The following is a 16,361-nucleotide window of genomic DNA, read 5'->3' on the forward strand; positions in this document are numbered from 1 at the left end:
CCACATGGATGGACCTGGAGATTTTTATGTTTGTTGATACAATATGGCCAGAGAAAGGCAAATATTATATAATCTCACTTATATGTAGAATCTACCCAACAAAGTAGAAACTGGGTCATGGCTACATGGAACAGACTGATAGCTGTTAGAGGGGAGTGGGAGGGGGCACTGGATGAAAGAAGGTGAAGGGATTAGCCAAAGAACATTTATGCGTAACTCATAGGCACACACAACAGCGTGGTGATGGTCACAGGGAGAGGGCAGGCAGGGGCTGGGAGAAAGGGGCAAAATGGGGAGAAAATGGGGACATCTGTAATAGTGTCAAAAATAAAAATAAAGTAAAATAACCTTCAATGTCAAAGACAATTTATGAGTATATGCAGCAAAAAGCCATGAAAGAAATAAAACATAGCAAAATAAATAAATAGATACATAAAAATTAATTTTATATCTCTAAAAGTTTCAACCCCTGAAATTTTCTTGACATTCTTCTCATTGAATGATTTGAGTTAAAGATTACTAACTGGTTTTGAACGAGATGCAACCAAATTGAGAAAAAATCATTTATAAATAATAGTTTGCCTTCACCAAAATGAACTTGCAAAAACTTGACTTAAATTCCATGAACTAGGTAAGAAAAAAACTCAAACTGAATAGAACCACTTTCACTAATCTCCTATTTGAGGTATGCGCTGGAAGAATCAATAAGGGCTATCCCATGGACCACAGCATAGCTCACTGATGTGATACATTGAATGTCCAGCAGGGGCAGAGTCCTGAGGTTTTTTTCCAGCACCACATTTAGAGGAAGTTAGCCAATAGTAGCCATTCCTGCCTGTATGCATTGAATGTACTGTCCTTGAAAGGGAGATGTTCATTTTGGTGCATCTGGAAGGAGTTTGGAAAAGGTAAATGGATCATCTTTGTTCCATTCAGATGTGACTGCTTATTGAAAATGCTATTTACTCCACATTTGAGATCACATACTGATAGGCAAGACCATCAGAGAAGTGAAAGTATAATGTGCAGTCCTTTCAAGTCTATCCCCAGCTATTTTAATGCAAATATTGATAATAATTCTTCACTTTAAGGAAAATGTCAGGGACAGATGCTAGTCTGGATGAATAAGAGAACAACAGGTATATACCAGGAATGTCCCAGGTAAACCAGTACATACAGTCACCAAACTTCTGTGCTCTTTCACAGTTATAAATTTTGGGGAGCTTTTCCCATGAAGATAATAAATGGATCCATCTTTCACGTACTCCTAATGGAATATTCTTAGCAAAGAAAATCCACAATGAAACTCATTGCTGTATTCTCATAAGGAGCTTTGCTGACCATCCACTGCCATCTTCCAGAGCCATCCTCTCCCAAATTCCAAGTGGAGGGACAAAGCATGAAACAGGCTAAAATCCAATAAAGCCCTTGAACCCACAAAAACAATATAGAGATGGGTAATGAACGTACTTTTAACACTTACAAAGCATGAGAGTGAAGGGTGGGGCAACAGGTGCATAATGGAGTATGGTGGCTCAGAGTGCAGTATCTCAGTCACATAATCTCTGCCTATACGTATTCCACATGCCATTTGGAATTCTAAGGTGGAAAAACCACCAAACACCTGTTCACTAAATTGTAGCTTAAAACACTAGGAGGTACACTTCCAGCATACAAGCCTAAAAGCTCAGAACAGCTAGTTTTAGCACAAATTAATAAAACCCAACTTTAACCCCAGATAGCAAATCCTGGTATTAATTATTTTAAGAGCTAGTTTAGACTGAAGAGAGAAGCCATTTTTAGAAAAAGATATAAAGCATGCATGCAATTTTGTTGTAATGTACATCTGCAATTCTGTCCTTAAACTAAATCTTCTAGCAGTTTTTGGAGCTAGATCAATTACAGACTGCATTTAAGTAAGATGACTTTTTTCTCATTTTTAAAGCTGTCATCAGGAAACTGGGAGATTTGACCAACTCATTTATTTACCTATTTGTTCACTCAAATATTCATTCAAGACACATTTGGCAAGTGCCTTCAGAGACAAATGTCACCTCATGCTCTGTAGAACCACATTTTCCAGAAAAGAACCCTGTTAAGGCTGTGGGATGTCTCTTAGATATAACCTAGGGGATATTCACAATATTTAACAATAGTAGAGCATGGTCACCAGCCAGTCAAAATAACACCCTTCTGTAGACTCAGTATTTGTATTCCCAAAAATTCACATGTCGAAATCTCATCCTTAGAGGTGATGGTATAAAAGTAAAATAAATATTAAAAACAATATTAGTAACATAAGAAAGGTGATGGTAATTTGGAGGTGAGGCCTTTGACAGGTGATTAGACTATGAGGATGGAGCCCTGATGAATGGAATTCATATTCTTATAACAAGAGACACCAGAGAACTCTCTCGCCTTTTCCATCCTGTGACAACACAGTGAGAAGACAGCTGTCTATGAACCAAGAAGAGGGTCCTCAACTGATATTAAATCTACAGAATCTGCAGGTATTTTTATCTGAGACTTCCTATCCTCCAAAATTATGATAAATAAATGTGAGCTGTTCAAACCACCAAGTCTATAGTATTTTTGTTATATTAGTGGTGCACATGTCCAATGGAATATGACTCAGCTATACAAAGAATAAAATCTTGCCATCTGCAACAACATGAATGAACCTAGAGGGTATTATGGTAAGTGAAATAAGTCAGACAGAGAAAGACAAATGTCAGTTGATTTCACTTATATGTGGAATATATAAAACAAAATAAATGAACAAGCCAAACAGAAACAGGTTCATAAAGAGAACATTTTGTTGGTTGCTAGATGGGAGAGGGTTTGGGAGAATGCATGAAAACGGTGAAGAGATTGGTAGTTGCAGAATAGTCATGGTTTGTAAAGTACAGCACAGGGAATATAGTCAATAATATTTTAATAATTATGTACTAGGTGAGTGTCAGATGAGTGCTACATTTATAGGGGTGATAACTTCATAAGTTATGTAAATGTGTAATCACTATGTTGTATGCCTAAAACTAATATAATATTGTACACCAATTGTAATTGAGTTTTCTTGATTGTAATTGAGGTGAGGTAGTCTTCCATATGATCATTCAGGTACTCAGGCTCCTCTATAGTATAGCTTGACTCTCCTCTAAGTCCTAGGTATCCTCACCGTTCATCTAGCACATGGGAGAAAGATAAAAAGATATGGTTCTTTAGAGGGCTTTATGAGCCAGACCTGGATAGTACATATCATTTTGGTCACATTCCATTGGGCAGGGCTCAGGTGTATGACCACATCAAGCTGTAAGGGAAATATAGTCCACCTATGTCCCAAAAATAAAATGACAGCACAGACGTAAGCAAATCTTCACACAGACTCTTAACTGACTTTATACAGCATCACCTCACTGAGAATTAGCTCGCTCTGTTCTTTAATAAATCACTCCATTCCAAAATGTGAGCAGTAAAAGAACACAACCACCTTTTATTAATTGTTAAATAAGAAATAAAAAGTGTTGTCCATACAGTGGTGTACCCAGAATCTGATTCTTACATTCATTGAAGCTTGCTAAAGAAGAGATCCTCTTAGAGACAGAAAACCTGGTTCAGAATAGACTATTGTCCCACCACAATATTCTGCACTATTTCCATTCCTTTCACAAAATTAGCCTGAAATTAGTGGGCAGTGAGTCTACAAGTAATAATTTGCTGGGGTTTTTTTCTGACAAGTAGCAAATTTAGCAATTTATCGACCACTAGATTTCTTTTATGATTTTGGCATCACAGATACACTGAGGGGTAAAACATTTTCCTGCTTCCCACCACTCCAACAGATTTTCCCCTTTAAATTTCCTTAAAGAGCCCTCATGAAAATAGACTTATAAAAGTATCAAATTAATAGATGAGCTTACCCTGTATTTTTCTTTTCCTGTTGTACATTCTAAATAAAAAAAGACTAGACAAAAAGTGAGACCCATCCATCCACATTCCAAGACATGATCCAATTACTAAATCATTTCAGAGCATATCCAAGATGTGGAGACCACGATTTGGACCAGAATCCACCTATTCCAATATGTTTCAGTTAGTTTAGTTAGTTAGTTAGTTCTGAAGACTGACCAGCCGTTGAGTAGTCAATAGACTTTACCACAGAATCTGATGGAGGACACTGTGACATTTTATTTGCTGTAAATTTCAGCTCTTTGAACCACATACCACACCTATGAACAGCTGAGATTACAAAACAAAGCCCTGGAATGCATATACTCTCATTCACTGTTTTCACATTTCTGTTTCCAAAATGTTTGGCTACATTTTCTTCCTCCCCACAAATCCCAGCTCTTTCTTAAGGACAAAGAAACCTAATTCTCATAAAATGTTTGGTTTTCAAAATATGCTAAGCATTTAGAGATTTATTAGAAGTAGTTTTAGTTCCTCATTAATCTAAAGCAAATTATTATTGATTTACAACAGACGGCTCATCTGATATCCTTCAGGCAGTCATAAAAAAATAGTCTGAGCATTAAAAATGGTTGATGTCTTTCTGGCAATAGCAGTTAAACTCAGTCAATGACAGCCCCTTCCAGCTGGATGAAAAATAGCCCATTCTCATTGTGTGTCCTGCTCGTTTATGTGTGTTACAAATAGCCTGTATTCATATGCATTTATTTTCATAATGGGTTCATTTATCAGAGAGCTCTAGATACCTCATTCACACCAGAGTGATTTTCAAAGGAAAAGAATACTTGCTAACACTACCACATGCTTTTAAACTGGACATGTTTTGTTATGGTGAGTTTTTTACTAAAACTCATGAGGGTTTTTATTAGTTTTAAGCAATCTCAATGATTATAATTTGAAGTCTGCCTTGCACTTGTTGGCTAAGAGCATCAATTTCTTCATCAAACTACCCAGTGAAAGTCTTGGCTCTCTGCCATTTGAGCAAGTTACCTTCTCTTGGTAAAGTTCGGGTTTCTCCTCTGCAAAATGGGAATGTCAAGAGCACCTACATCAAGGGTGATATTTAGATGAGGTTTCTTATTTTATCATAGCACCACACATATAGAAATTCTGTACTAATATAAGCTATTGACCCAGGGCCAATTAATAGGCAAATATTAACAGCTTTGTCTACACTATGCCTACTAAAGAGGATTATGCTCTGCTCAGTTGTTTTTTCTCTCCGGGTTCTCCTAGAAGGATCCAACCTTGCAAGATTAGAGCAAAGAGGAAAAATAAAAGAATGAAGACCAAGACAGGCTCAGGACTTTTCAATAAGAAACTCTGAAGAGAAAGAGTGGCAGTATGTGAGGAAATTTGTTGAAGGTTAAAGTGAGATTTGAAGTTATGTTCTTACGGTATGTTCTTACATTCTTCACAATATTCGAAAATGCAAATAAAGGATTAGATTATTTCCCTTTTTTGGATTCTGGATGTGTATGTGTGTGTGTTTAACTATTATCCAGATTAGACTGAATTATTTGGATTATGAAAGTGTGTGTTATTACTACTACTTCTGCTATTACTATTCTTACTTAGAATTATTACATATTCCAGTTTAAACCAGATGTCCTGCCTTTAATCATTAATAGCACCTGCTCCAACTTTCAAGGATATTCCAGTTTATACAATAAAGTTCCTGGTCACACTCCTATTTTTGTTGCTGTTATTGCCATCACCGGTATCATTTTTTTAAATCTTCAATTGAAATAATATATGCAAAATTTTAATTATACATCATTCTTCTTGGAAAAATGATTTTATAAACTTTATTAGCAAATTCCTCAGACATCTAAAAATTCACTTGCCCCAAAATATTAACTTTAGCCCTAGCTGGTGTAGCTCAGTGGATTGAGCGCAGGCCTGTGAACCAGATGATCACGGTTCGATACCCAGCTGGGTTGCAGACCAGTTCCCAGCAGGGGACACACGAGAGGCAACCATACATTGATATTTCTCTCCCTCTCTCCTTCCCTTCCCCTCTAAAAATAAATGAATAAAATCTAAAAAAATTATTATTGTATTTTAAAAAGTTAACTTTAGGGTGAAAAGTAAAATTTTAGATACCACCCAACCGTAACTTATCCAAAGAGCTCATTCGTATACCCAAATGACACCTTCAAACATCTTCCACTTCGATGCCTTTTCATCTTTAAATCCTGAGAAGACAAAAGGCAGACACAAAAGTGAGGCTAAACAGGTTTTTTACATGGACATTTTACCCATTAAACATGAAATCTAACTTGATATAACAAAGCCATTTTCACTTCCAGATCTTCAGTGCAACAAGCAATGGGCATCAGTAGCAAATATCTTCCCTAAGCATAATTACCCATCAACCTCACATTTAAAGAACTATTTAAAGAACCCCCTATTTAAAGAACTGTCTTGTTCTTTAAATAGTCATCAGAATTATAGTAGGCATAAACTGATTAACTAGTTCACTAGGGGGAAATAAAAACAATATTCTAAATTACAAACAGCATTGCTTGTAAACTTGATGCCCTATATGTTAGTTTTTGCTTATAAAAAAGACAAGATAGGATTGGGTATAGCAGGATAAATGGTAATGGGAAAAATACAATAATAAATAAACTATTAAAATTTTCAGCTAGCAGTATTTACATTTTATGTTAAACATCCTCGGACACCAGTTGAAGATGGTTTCTTTTCAGGCTCTGGAATTTAATAATCATCCTAAAACATATATGCAGCACATGAAGATAACATCACAGGATTAAATATTTAAGGAAAGAGAGACAGGGAAGCAGGGAAGGAGAATTCACTACGAGTCTCTAAAGTAATTACAGTAAAATATTCTTTGCTCTCTACTTAGAAATTATTATTAAAACTTTTTCAAATATTTTCTTACAAAGGAAATGGTTTAGGATGTAATATAGATTTTTTTTAGGCAAATGAACATACGTCTTCTCTCAGGGGAAAGGGGAGAGTGTGAATAAACAGGGAAAAAACTTAATTTTGCTGAATATGCAAGGTTCAGCACCCTAGTAATAAATGTTTGCAGCTGTTTCTACTTTTTTAAGAGTTTATTTTATTTATTTTTAGAGAGAGGGTAAGGGATGGAGAGACAGAGAAACATCCATGTAAGAAACATCATTGCCTCTCAAACACCCCCAACTGGTAACCGGGCCTGCAACTCAGGCATATGTCCTGACCAGGAATGAATTTGCAGCCATTTGGTGGATGGGATGATCCTCCAACCAACTGAAGCACCAGGCCAGGGTGTTCTTTCTACTTTTTAAGATCTCCTCATCTTCCTCAAATAACTATTCCCTTTCTTTCCCTGCCCACCCTCTTCCCCCACTCTCTCTGTACCCCCTTCCTCTCCTTCTGTCTCTGTCTAGATCTCCAAAATATTTCCTTGCTTCAGTCATCTAACTACCTAGGGATTATCTGTGGTTATGTAATTCCATAATCATATTCCTAGTTGACATGTCACAATTCACTTAAAATGGACTCAAAGCTCAGCATAAGCTCACAAAAGTGTCCATAAGAACAGTCAATGATGACTTTATTGTTTGTTTAAGGATGAACTTAACCTGCTTTTCAATGTCTGCAGATGGGAGGTTCATTTCAATGACAAACGGAAACTCAGGGTAAAAAAAAAGTCCTAAGAAATCAAATACCTCTAAACTACAAAAATATCTCATTTCTCCATGGCTGGGTATCTCAATTGGTTACAGCATCATCCCAATATGCCAAGGTCGCAGGTTCTATCCCAGATCAGGGAACAAAACACAACCAGTGAATGCATAAATAAGTGGAACAACAAATTTACATGTACCTGTGTGTGTCTCTCTCCCCACTTCTCTTTCTAAAGTCAATTAAAAACTAAATATATCTCACATCATGGGTAAATATGGACTAGAGACACTGAAAATGCTTCTTTGGTGATCATGAATAAAACAAAATTCAGAGCACTGCTCTCCTGAAGTTATAATGAAATACCTAGGCAACATACCAAAGTGAAAGCAATATGTGCGAAACTATGTGCAGGTGACTGGCACAAATTTCCAAGTTCTGATCCGAAAATATTTTGATGAAAATATTTCTAGAAAAGCACACAACTTATTAAAACTGACATAGAATAAATAGCAAATATGAGTAGTCCTATGTCTATTAAAGAAGATAATTATATAATCAGAAATTTACCAAATAAAGTGAGCCTAGATCAAATAGAATATTAAAACTTAGAAACACTTTTCTTATTAGTAGTATTAAGAAAGAAAAAGGCAGGACAACTGTAACTGAACAACAATAAAAAAGAATATAAAATATACAATGAAATCTATTAAATACACAAATGTATCTGTTATATGTTTCCAATTCTATGACCACTTTTATCTCTATTTAAGCTATACCCATCTCTGCTCTTTTTATGTAATCTCTAGAAAAGTTTTGTTAATTAATTTGGTTCTTGCATGCTATCTTTTTATTGTCTTCTCTGAACCCTCTAGTTTTATTTTAGACTCATCATGAAAACATTTGGAGGATGATTTTGTTGTGTTAAGCTGTATTTTTCATTGTAAAGCTTTTCTGTTCCTAATTTGCCTTCCGAAAACTTTCAAAATCATTCTCAGGCCATTGTCACAAAATCACAACTTATTACCTAACAACCTCCAGTTCAGTTTAAAAAGGCAGTTGAATTTTTTATGCTAAATCTAAGAAAACATTGCAGAATCAAACTTTGAAAAAAACTGTATTGGGAAATTACCTAGTAGCCATCAGGCTACCTGTCAAAAGGGAAATTTGACATTTGGTTTGGTTCTTTTTTTCTGCTTCTTGAAATCTTATCTGGCAAGATAAATATTGAAGAAAAGAAAAAATGTAGGTAATAAAAAGACAGCATCCAAGAGAAAAAGTACTAAGGTGATGTGGGACTCTAGCTGTTTCAGACAAGAATTGGCATAAAATTCAAGATACATAGATAACTTGTCCTTGGGCTGGGTGGAGAGAAATAAAATTTCAATAACAAAAAGTATTGTCAAAAGAAAAAAATTGTGATACCACAGGGAATAGGGTACTGGGAAAATTGCTGAGGGTGGAACCACAAATGGCAGTTGGACAAAGTTAGGTGGAGCCCAGAAATAAAGCAAAAACTTTAATAGCAGACTTGCAGTGTATAGATCTCATTTTTATGTAAGACCCAAGGAATTTCTTTCATGACCCACACCCTTCCTAACAATCAACCTGATATCAGGTTAAGATGTGGTTGTTTCAGCTTCTTTGCATTTAGAAGCACATCCATAGTAGAAATAGCTATGTTGAAGACTTAGTCAATAACTCCCAACTTCTGATACCCTCTCTGCAGTGGAAATTAAAGCAGAATAAATATTCTTTTCAGTAAGTATTTTGATAGGAAACCTGGTCACTGGGCCATAAAACTTTGCTGAAGTTCCCAAACAAAGGTCAGATATCCTCAATCAACACCCTATTCTCAATGAACTTTCCCCAAGTGATATCTCTTCTGGACATAGAGAATTCTGAGATCAAATCAGAAGACTCGAAATAGTTGGAATAACTCAAAGTAAACATACGTTTCTAAATCATGAGCTTTTGAGAAATCAGCAGGTCTTGGTGTTTATCATTGAATATTTTCTGTAATAACCTATGTAGCTGCTCTGTGATTTAAAGCATGTCTTTCATGCAGAATACAAAAGTAACCATTACAAAAATCCCAATCACTTGCAGGACCAAACAGAATTCCATTCAATTAGTCTATATTTAAAAAATAGAAGAAGCCCTGGCTGGTGTAGCTCAGTGGATTGAGCACGGGCCTGTGAAGCAAAGGGTTGCTGGTTCGATTCCCAGTCAGGGCACATGCCTGGGTTGCAGGCCAGGTCCCCAATAGAGAACATATGAGAGGCAACCACACATCAATGTTTCTCTCCCTCTCTTTCTCCCTCCCTTCCCCTCTTTCAAAAAATAAATAAATAAAATACATTTAAAAAAAACAAGAAAAAAATTGAATCAATACATTATGGCTGGCCTCATGTTGAGCTAAAATGTAACCACATGTATCATGTTAAGTTGTCTGAATATTTAAGTTTAAGGAGAATAAAGTGAGATTAGAGCAAAAATGTGTGTTCTTCTCCTTTATATCCTTAGGCTCCAGGAGGGCAGGGTTACATGGAATATGAAAGCTGCAAATTAAAGGCCTTGACTTTACAAAGAAAAATTCCAAAGTGCACACAGTAATATGTATTTGCTTAACAAAGAATAAGCAACAAAATTTCAGAGAAAATAGGCAGGCTTGGCCAACAGCAGAACAGCAAAGGTAGCATAGAGTTTATCTTCTGTTCTTCCTGTCCTTTCTTTCAGTTTTCATTCCTAGAAAGCAGTTAGTGATTCCTGACTCCCTTTCCAGATCTTAGGTGAAAATAATCCTTGAGCTACTCAGCAATGTGCCTGTGGGCATCCTAGATAAGTTTCCTGGAAGCAGAGCATCAGACAGGGTTTTTGTACAAACAATACGTTGAGGGATGTCTAACAATACGTTAGAAGATAACTGTGGTGAATGGGAGAAAGCTGGCTTACGGGAAGAAGTCAGGCAAAGATGTGCTTTCAGAAGTCCACACTTAGCCTGATCTCCTTAGAAAGCTCTAGAGAGTGAATGGTACCATGTGGCTGGTCAAGTTCATTGGACAAGGAGCCAACACACAATAGCCCACCAGCCTGGAGAAGGGGATCTGAGTGAGCCATGCATTGCACCTGACATAGCAGGCATGTGTGGCCATTAGATAAGGATGGACCATCTTCCAAGACAATTTTGCTTAGTGTCTGAGGGAGCATGGTTTGTTTTTTTTTTTTTCTGTTTGAAAAATAATATGTAAATCTTTCTTTTTATGTTAGGAAAAAAATATTTGTATTTTAAAGATAAAAGAGGTTTCCAGCACCAAATGAATATACCATCTTCATCAAAATGTTCTAAAGTCTCTTCCCTGACCAGTGTGGCTCATCTGGTTGGGCAACCTTCTGCAAAGCAAAAGGTCTCCAGTTCATTTCCTGGTCAGGACACATGCCTGTTTTGCAGGTCCAGTTCCCAGATAGGGTGCATAGAATAGGAAACCAATCAATGTTTCTCTTCCTCTTTTTCTCCCTCCCTTTCCCCTCTCTAAAGTAAATAAATAAAATCCTTTAAAATTTTTCCCCCAAGTCTCTTCTCCTGGAAATATTTGTGGTCTGTCCAGAATCCCTTTAGGGAAATGTCCATGGCATTTAGGTGGGTCCCACTCCTAGTTCTAGAAATGATCATTCGACCTGTCTACTACCGCCATACTATCTCCTGTGACTAGTTAAGAGGAACATGACCCAAGCAGAGACACTAATAATTCTCTCTAGGACTTTTAATAGAAATACTATGAAAACAATACCCTCTTTTTGCAAAGATTGCCAGATATAAGCCTAGACTTTTGAGTACCATTCTTGCTTATAAATGAAAGTGACTCACAAAAACTACAGTTAAGAAAAAAAACAGTACAGTAGCACCTGAAGTCAGATAAAACTCTGAACTTTCAGTTGCCTATAAATTATTGTGAAGGCTAAAACTAATAATAACACTTGTTCTGTCACCTGCTGAGTTCTTCCAGCTGGGGTAATAATCAAATTAACAGAGACAGGTTATAAGAAACAAACAAATGTAATATGTGCTTATGGGAAATTCACATAAGCATGAAAATTCTAAAGACAATGAGATAAAATTGGGTATATGCAATGTCTGTCCAGAAGTCATCCAGCCATGTAATATGAAAAATAGAGACATTTATTGAAGAAGATATAAGAAGCATTGCACACAAGACAATGATGCCTCAGTCTCCTTTAAAGTAGGCACCTTGGGACTTCACACAGTTCTCCCAATCACCATCAGTTGCCCCGTCATATTTTCCTGAATCTCATCCACAGTATGAAATCTCTTCCCTTTTAAAGGTGATTTTAGTTTTGGGAAAAGACAGAAGTGGAAGGGCGCCAAATCTAGGCTCTAGTGGGCCGAGTCAACTGGGTGACTTGATGGTTTGCAAAAAACTGCATGAGATCTGATGCATGAGTAGGTGCATTGTCAAGATCAAACTGCAAGTCAACAGTTACCCACGGCTGCAGCCTTCTGAACCATCTGAATAGTTTCTGCAGAGAACGTTCAAGCTTAATGAAAAATTTGATGCAGATCATTCTTCTATTCAGTCACTGTGAATACAATGGCCACACAGTACACATGCTCACCCGATCTCCCGTCTATGTCCCCCACTGGCTAGTACAATGAAGCCGTCATTGTTCATGAATGAGCATTCCAGTCCACTCTCCTTGGCTGCCAGGTTACATCGATGTTGTGTAAACCATTCTCATTATATTAACAATGGTTGGACTTTTCCCAGACAGACCTTGTATGTAATTTGCACAAAGGAAAAAGTGGAAGTAGGGGGTCTGAGATTTCAAAGTAAACAGGCAACTTACAGGTAGTTGAGGGAGAGCAGAACACACATGGCCAATTAATTTTTCCTACGGAAACCAATTAATTTTTTCTAGGGAAAACAGTAAGACACATGCAATCTAGTAAGCATACTATTACTTTTGGTCTTCCTGTCTAATGCTAAGGTGATTATATTAATGTTTTCTTCCTGAAGCAGGCTTTTCATCTGAGTCTCATAGGGAGGAAAATGGGAAGGGTCAAAGGTTCTTAATAAACAGCTTTTTGTTTCTTAATAAACAACTTAAAAAAATTAGTATCTCAAAAGTCAAAACTTTTGGTCCCCTTCATTACCTTGTAACAGTTACTTTTAGCTGAAAGAATACTGATCACTAGAGTTACTCAACAGATACAGGATAAAACCTAAACTCTTTTGTAGAAAAAAACATGGCTCTTGACTGACCCACATAAATCTTTCTCCTATTAATCCCCTGCCCATTTCAATTTATGTTCTAAAACTAATGAGCATATCACCATTATTCGACCTCACAATGGTTTCATTTCATTCCACCAGACCTTTGAAAAGGCTATCCACATTGCCTGGAATACTTATTCCCTATTTTATCTATCCTCCAGACTTCTGCTAAATTACTCACTTCCAATCCAGTCTTTTCTAGTGGTCTTGGCTTCCTATAAGGTGCCCCCTCCCAACCCCGCCATGCTCTGCCTTTGATGGGTTATGGTATTGTATAACTGAATATCCTGACCAGACTCTAAGGGTCTTCTGAAATGGACATGCTTTTTCTTCTTGCATCCTCAACCTGAAACAAAGTACCATATACTAAACAAGAGCTCAGTAAATGTTTTCATCCTCAGCCTGAAGTAAAATATCATATACTAAAAGAGAGTTCAGTAAGTGTTTGAGAGAGAAAAAAAACACAGGGAGGGAGAAGAGAAAAGAACAAAGGTTCCAGAAAATTCCAAACTATTCTTGAGCTCCAAGAAAAGTATTTTCACTTATGCAACTTCACCTATTTTTACTGAGCAATGAGAGACATTTTAAAGTAGAGACTTCTCTTCTTCTCTCAAACATTGTGTTCTTTAAAAACTTGTCTTACCTATTAAGAATTAGACTATACTTTCCTAACAAATTACTTTTATATCAATTTGATTTCTACTCCATAAAAAATGCCTGTAAGGCAAGCACTCAAAACTCCATATCATTCTTCCAAAAGCTCAGAATATATTGCATTCCACTGAAGTTAGCAAAATCCCCTATCGTAAAAGATATAGTCATGAACTGCTTAGTTTGGCACTCAAGTACGTTCCTTTGCAGTCTGGTCTGATCTATGAAATGAAAATTTTATGAATTCCATGATAATGTTATTAAGAGGAATTAAATCAGATTATTTAATAAATAGTAACATTATCCCCATCATAATTACTAGCACCTCTACCTGTTGTGCTGGGAAGATTTCCCATCCCCTCCTCATTTTTTATTCTACCTGGATTATCTGTTCCAGCTCTTGCCCTCCTTATCTCCTCTCCACCTCTCTAAACCAACCTTAAAAACCACCTCTTTAAGATACTTTCATAACAGTCAGCATGGCTCCAACTATCTTTTCTAATCCTTTTAGACCTGAAAAAATAAAAATAAAAATTAGCTTTAAGTTCTCTGTCAACTGCAAAGAAGTAGAATCTTTTCATTGGTGAATTGGAGATTAAATGATTGCCTCATGTCTTAAGGTAGTTATGTTTTTTGTTTTTAATTTAATCTTTATTATATTTTTTCCATTACCATTTATTCCCCTTACACCCTCCTCTCCCCAGCAATCACCACCCTGTTGTCCCTGTCCATGAGTCATTTTACCTTTTTGCTCAATCCTTCCACCCCAGCCCCACCCACTACCTGTCATCTATTCTCCATCTATGAGTCTGTCTCTGTTTTTCTTTTTAGTTCAGTTCGTTCATTATATTCCATATGAGTGAAAATCACATGGTATTTGTCTTCCTCTGACTGACTTATTTCACTTAGCATAATGTTCTCCAGATCCATCCATATTGTTGCAAAGGATAGACTTTTCTTCTTTTTTATAGCTGAGTAGAATTCCATTGGTTAAAGGTTCGGGAGCTGTTTTATCTACTCAGCTATTGATGAACATCTGGGCTACTTCCAACTCTTGACAATTGTAAGTAATGCTGCGATGAACGTATGGGTGATTATGTTCTTTTGAATTCATATTTTGGGTTTTTGGATATATTTCCAGAAGTGGAATCACTGGGTCAAAAGGCAGATCAATTTCTAATTTTTTGAGGTATCTTCATATTGCTTTCCATAGTGGCTGCACCAATCAGCATTCCCACCAACAGTGCAAAAGCATTCTTCTTTCTCCACATCCTCGACAGCACTTGTTGTTTATGGGTTTATTTTTGTATATATTTTTATTTATTTCTCTTTAGAGGGGAAGGAAAGTGGAGAGGGAGAGAAATATCAATGTATGGTTGCCTCTCATGTGTCCTCTGCTGGGAACTGGCCTGCAATCCAGGCATGTGCCCTGACTGGGAATCGAACCGCGATCCTTTGGTTCAAAGGTCCGCACTCAATCCATTGAGCTACACCAGCCAGGAGTTTATGGATTTATTAATGATGGCCATTCTGACAGGTGTGAGATGATATCTCATTGTGGTTTTTATTTGTACTTCTCTGATAATTAGTGATATTGAGCATCTTTGATATTGAGAATCTTTTCATATGTCTATTGGCCATCTCTATGTCCTCTTTGGAGAAGTGTCTTTTCAGGTCCTTTGCCCATTTTTTAATTGGGTTGTTTTTTCATATGCCAAAGATGAACTAACAGAAAGAGAAATTCAGAAAATAATCCCATTCACAATTTCTCCAAAAAGAAACTAAACAACAAAACAAACAAGTGAGCAAAACATAAACGGAGACATGGAAATAAAGAACAAACTGACAGTAACCAGAGTGATGGGGGAGGGGGATAACAGGGCAAAGAAAGGGAAGGGTCATCAAGGAACATGTGTAAAAGACCCATGGACAAAGACAATGGGGTGGGGGGAGGACTGAATGTGAAGGGTGGGAGTGGGTAGTATGGGGAAGAGTAAAAGGGGGGGAATGGGTATAACTGTAATTGAACAACAATAACAAAAATAAAAATAAAATAAAATAAAAAGAATAAAATACTTAAGAATATACCTAACCAAGTATGTAAAAGACTTATACTCAGAAAATTCTAAGACACTGAAGAAATTGAAGAAGATACAAATAAGTGGAAGCACAAATTATTTTCATTGATAGGAAGAATTAACATCATTAAAATGTCCATACTACCAAAAGAAATCTATAAATTCAGCATAATTCCTATCAAGATTCCAATAATGTATTTCACAAAACTAGAACGAATATTTCAAAAATTTATGTGGAACCATGAAAGTCCCCGCATAGCAATAGCCATCCTGAGAAAGAATAACGAGGTTGGAGAAATCACACTACCTAATATCAAATTATACTATAAGGCCATAGTAATCAAAACGGCCTGATACTGGCATAAAAACAGACACATAGATCAGTGGAACAGAATAGAGAACCCATAAATAAACCCATATCTTTATAGTCAATTAACATTCAACAGAGGAAGCAATCATATGCAATGGGCTAAAGATAATTAATTCAATAAATGCTTTTGAAAAAATGGACAGATTCATGCAGAAAAATGAAACCAGACTACCTTCTTACACCACACACAAGAGTAAATTCAAAACGGATTGTAGACTTAAATGTTAGACTTGAAACCATAAAAACCCTAGAAGAAAACATAGGCAACAAAATCTTAGACATTGCTCATAGAAATTTTTTATCAGATATATCTCCCCAAGCAAGAGAAACAAAACAAAAATAAAACAAATGGGATTT

General features: G+C 36.4%; 1 long non-coding RNA gene across 1 annotated transcript in view; it reads right to left on the reverse strand.

Annotated features, from left to right (window-relative positions):
- Nucleotides 1-6,092: 6,092 nt before the first annotated feature.
- The window catches only part of LOC128628311 (uncharacterized), a 124,114-nt gene continuing 113,845 nt past the window's right edge, over nt 6,093-16,361 (reverse strand). The window contains exon 4 of the long non-coding RNA XR_008392661.1: nt 6,093-6,167. This is a non-coding gene — a long non-coding RNA (uncharacterized LOC128628311). The remainder of the gene's footprint in view (nt 6,168-16,361) is intronic.

The sequence above is a fragment of the Artibeus jamaicensis genome, unplaced genomic scaffold (genome assembly GCF_021234435.1).
Source record: "Artibeus jamaicensis isolate MK-2021 breed Jamaican fruit bat unplaced genomic scaffold, CSHL_Jam_final contig_685, whole genome shotgun sequence".
Classification (NCBI taxonomy): Eukaryota; Metazoa; Chordata; class Mammalia; order Chiroptera; family Phyllostomidae; genus Artibeus; species Artibeus jamaicensis.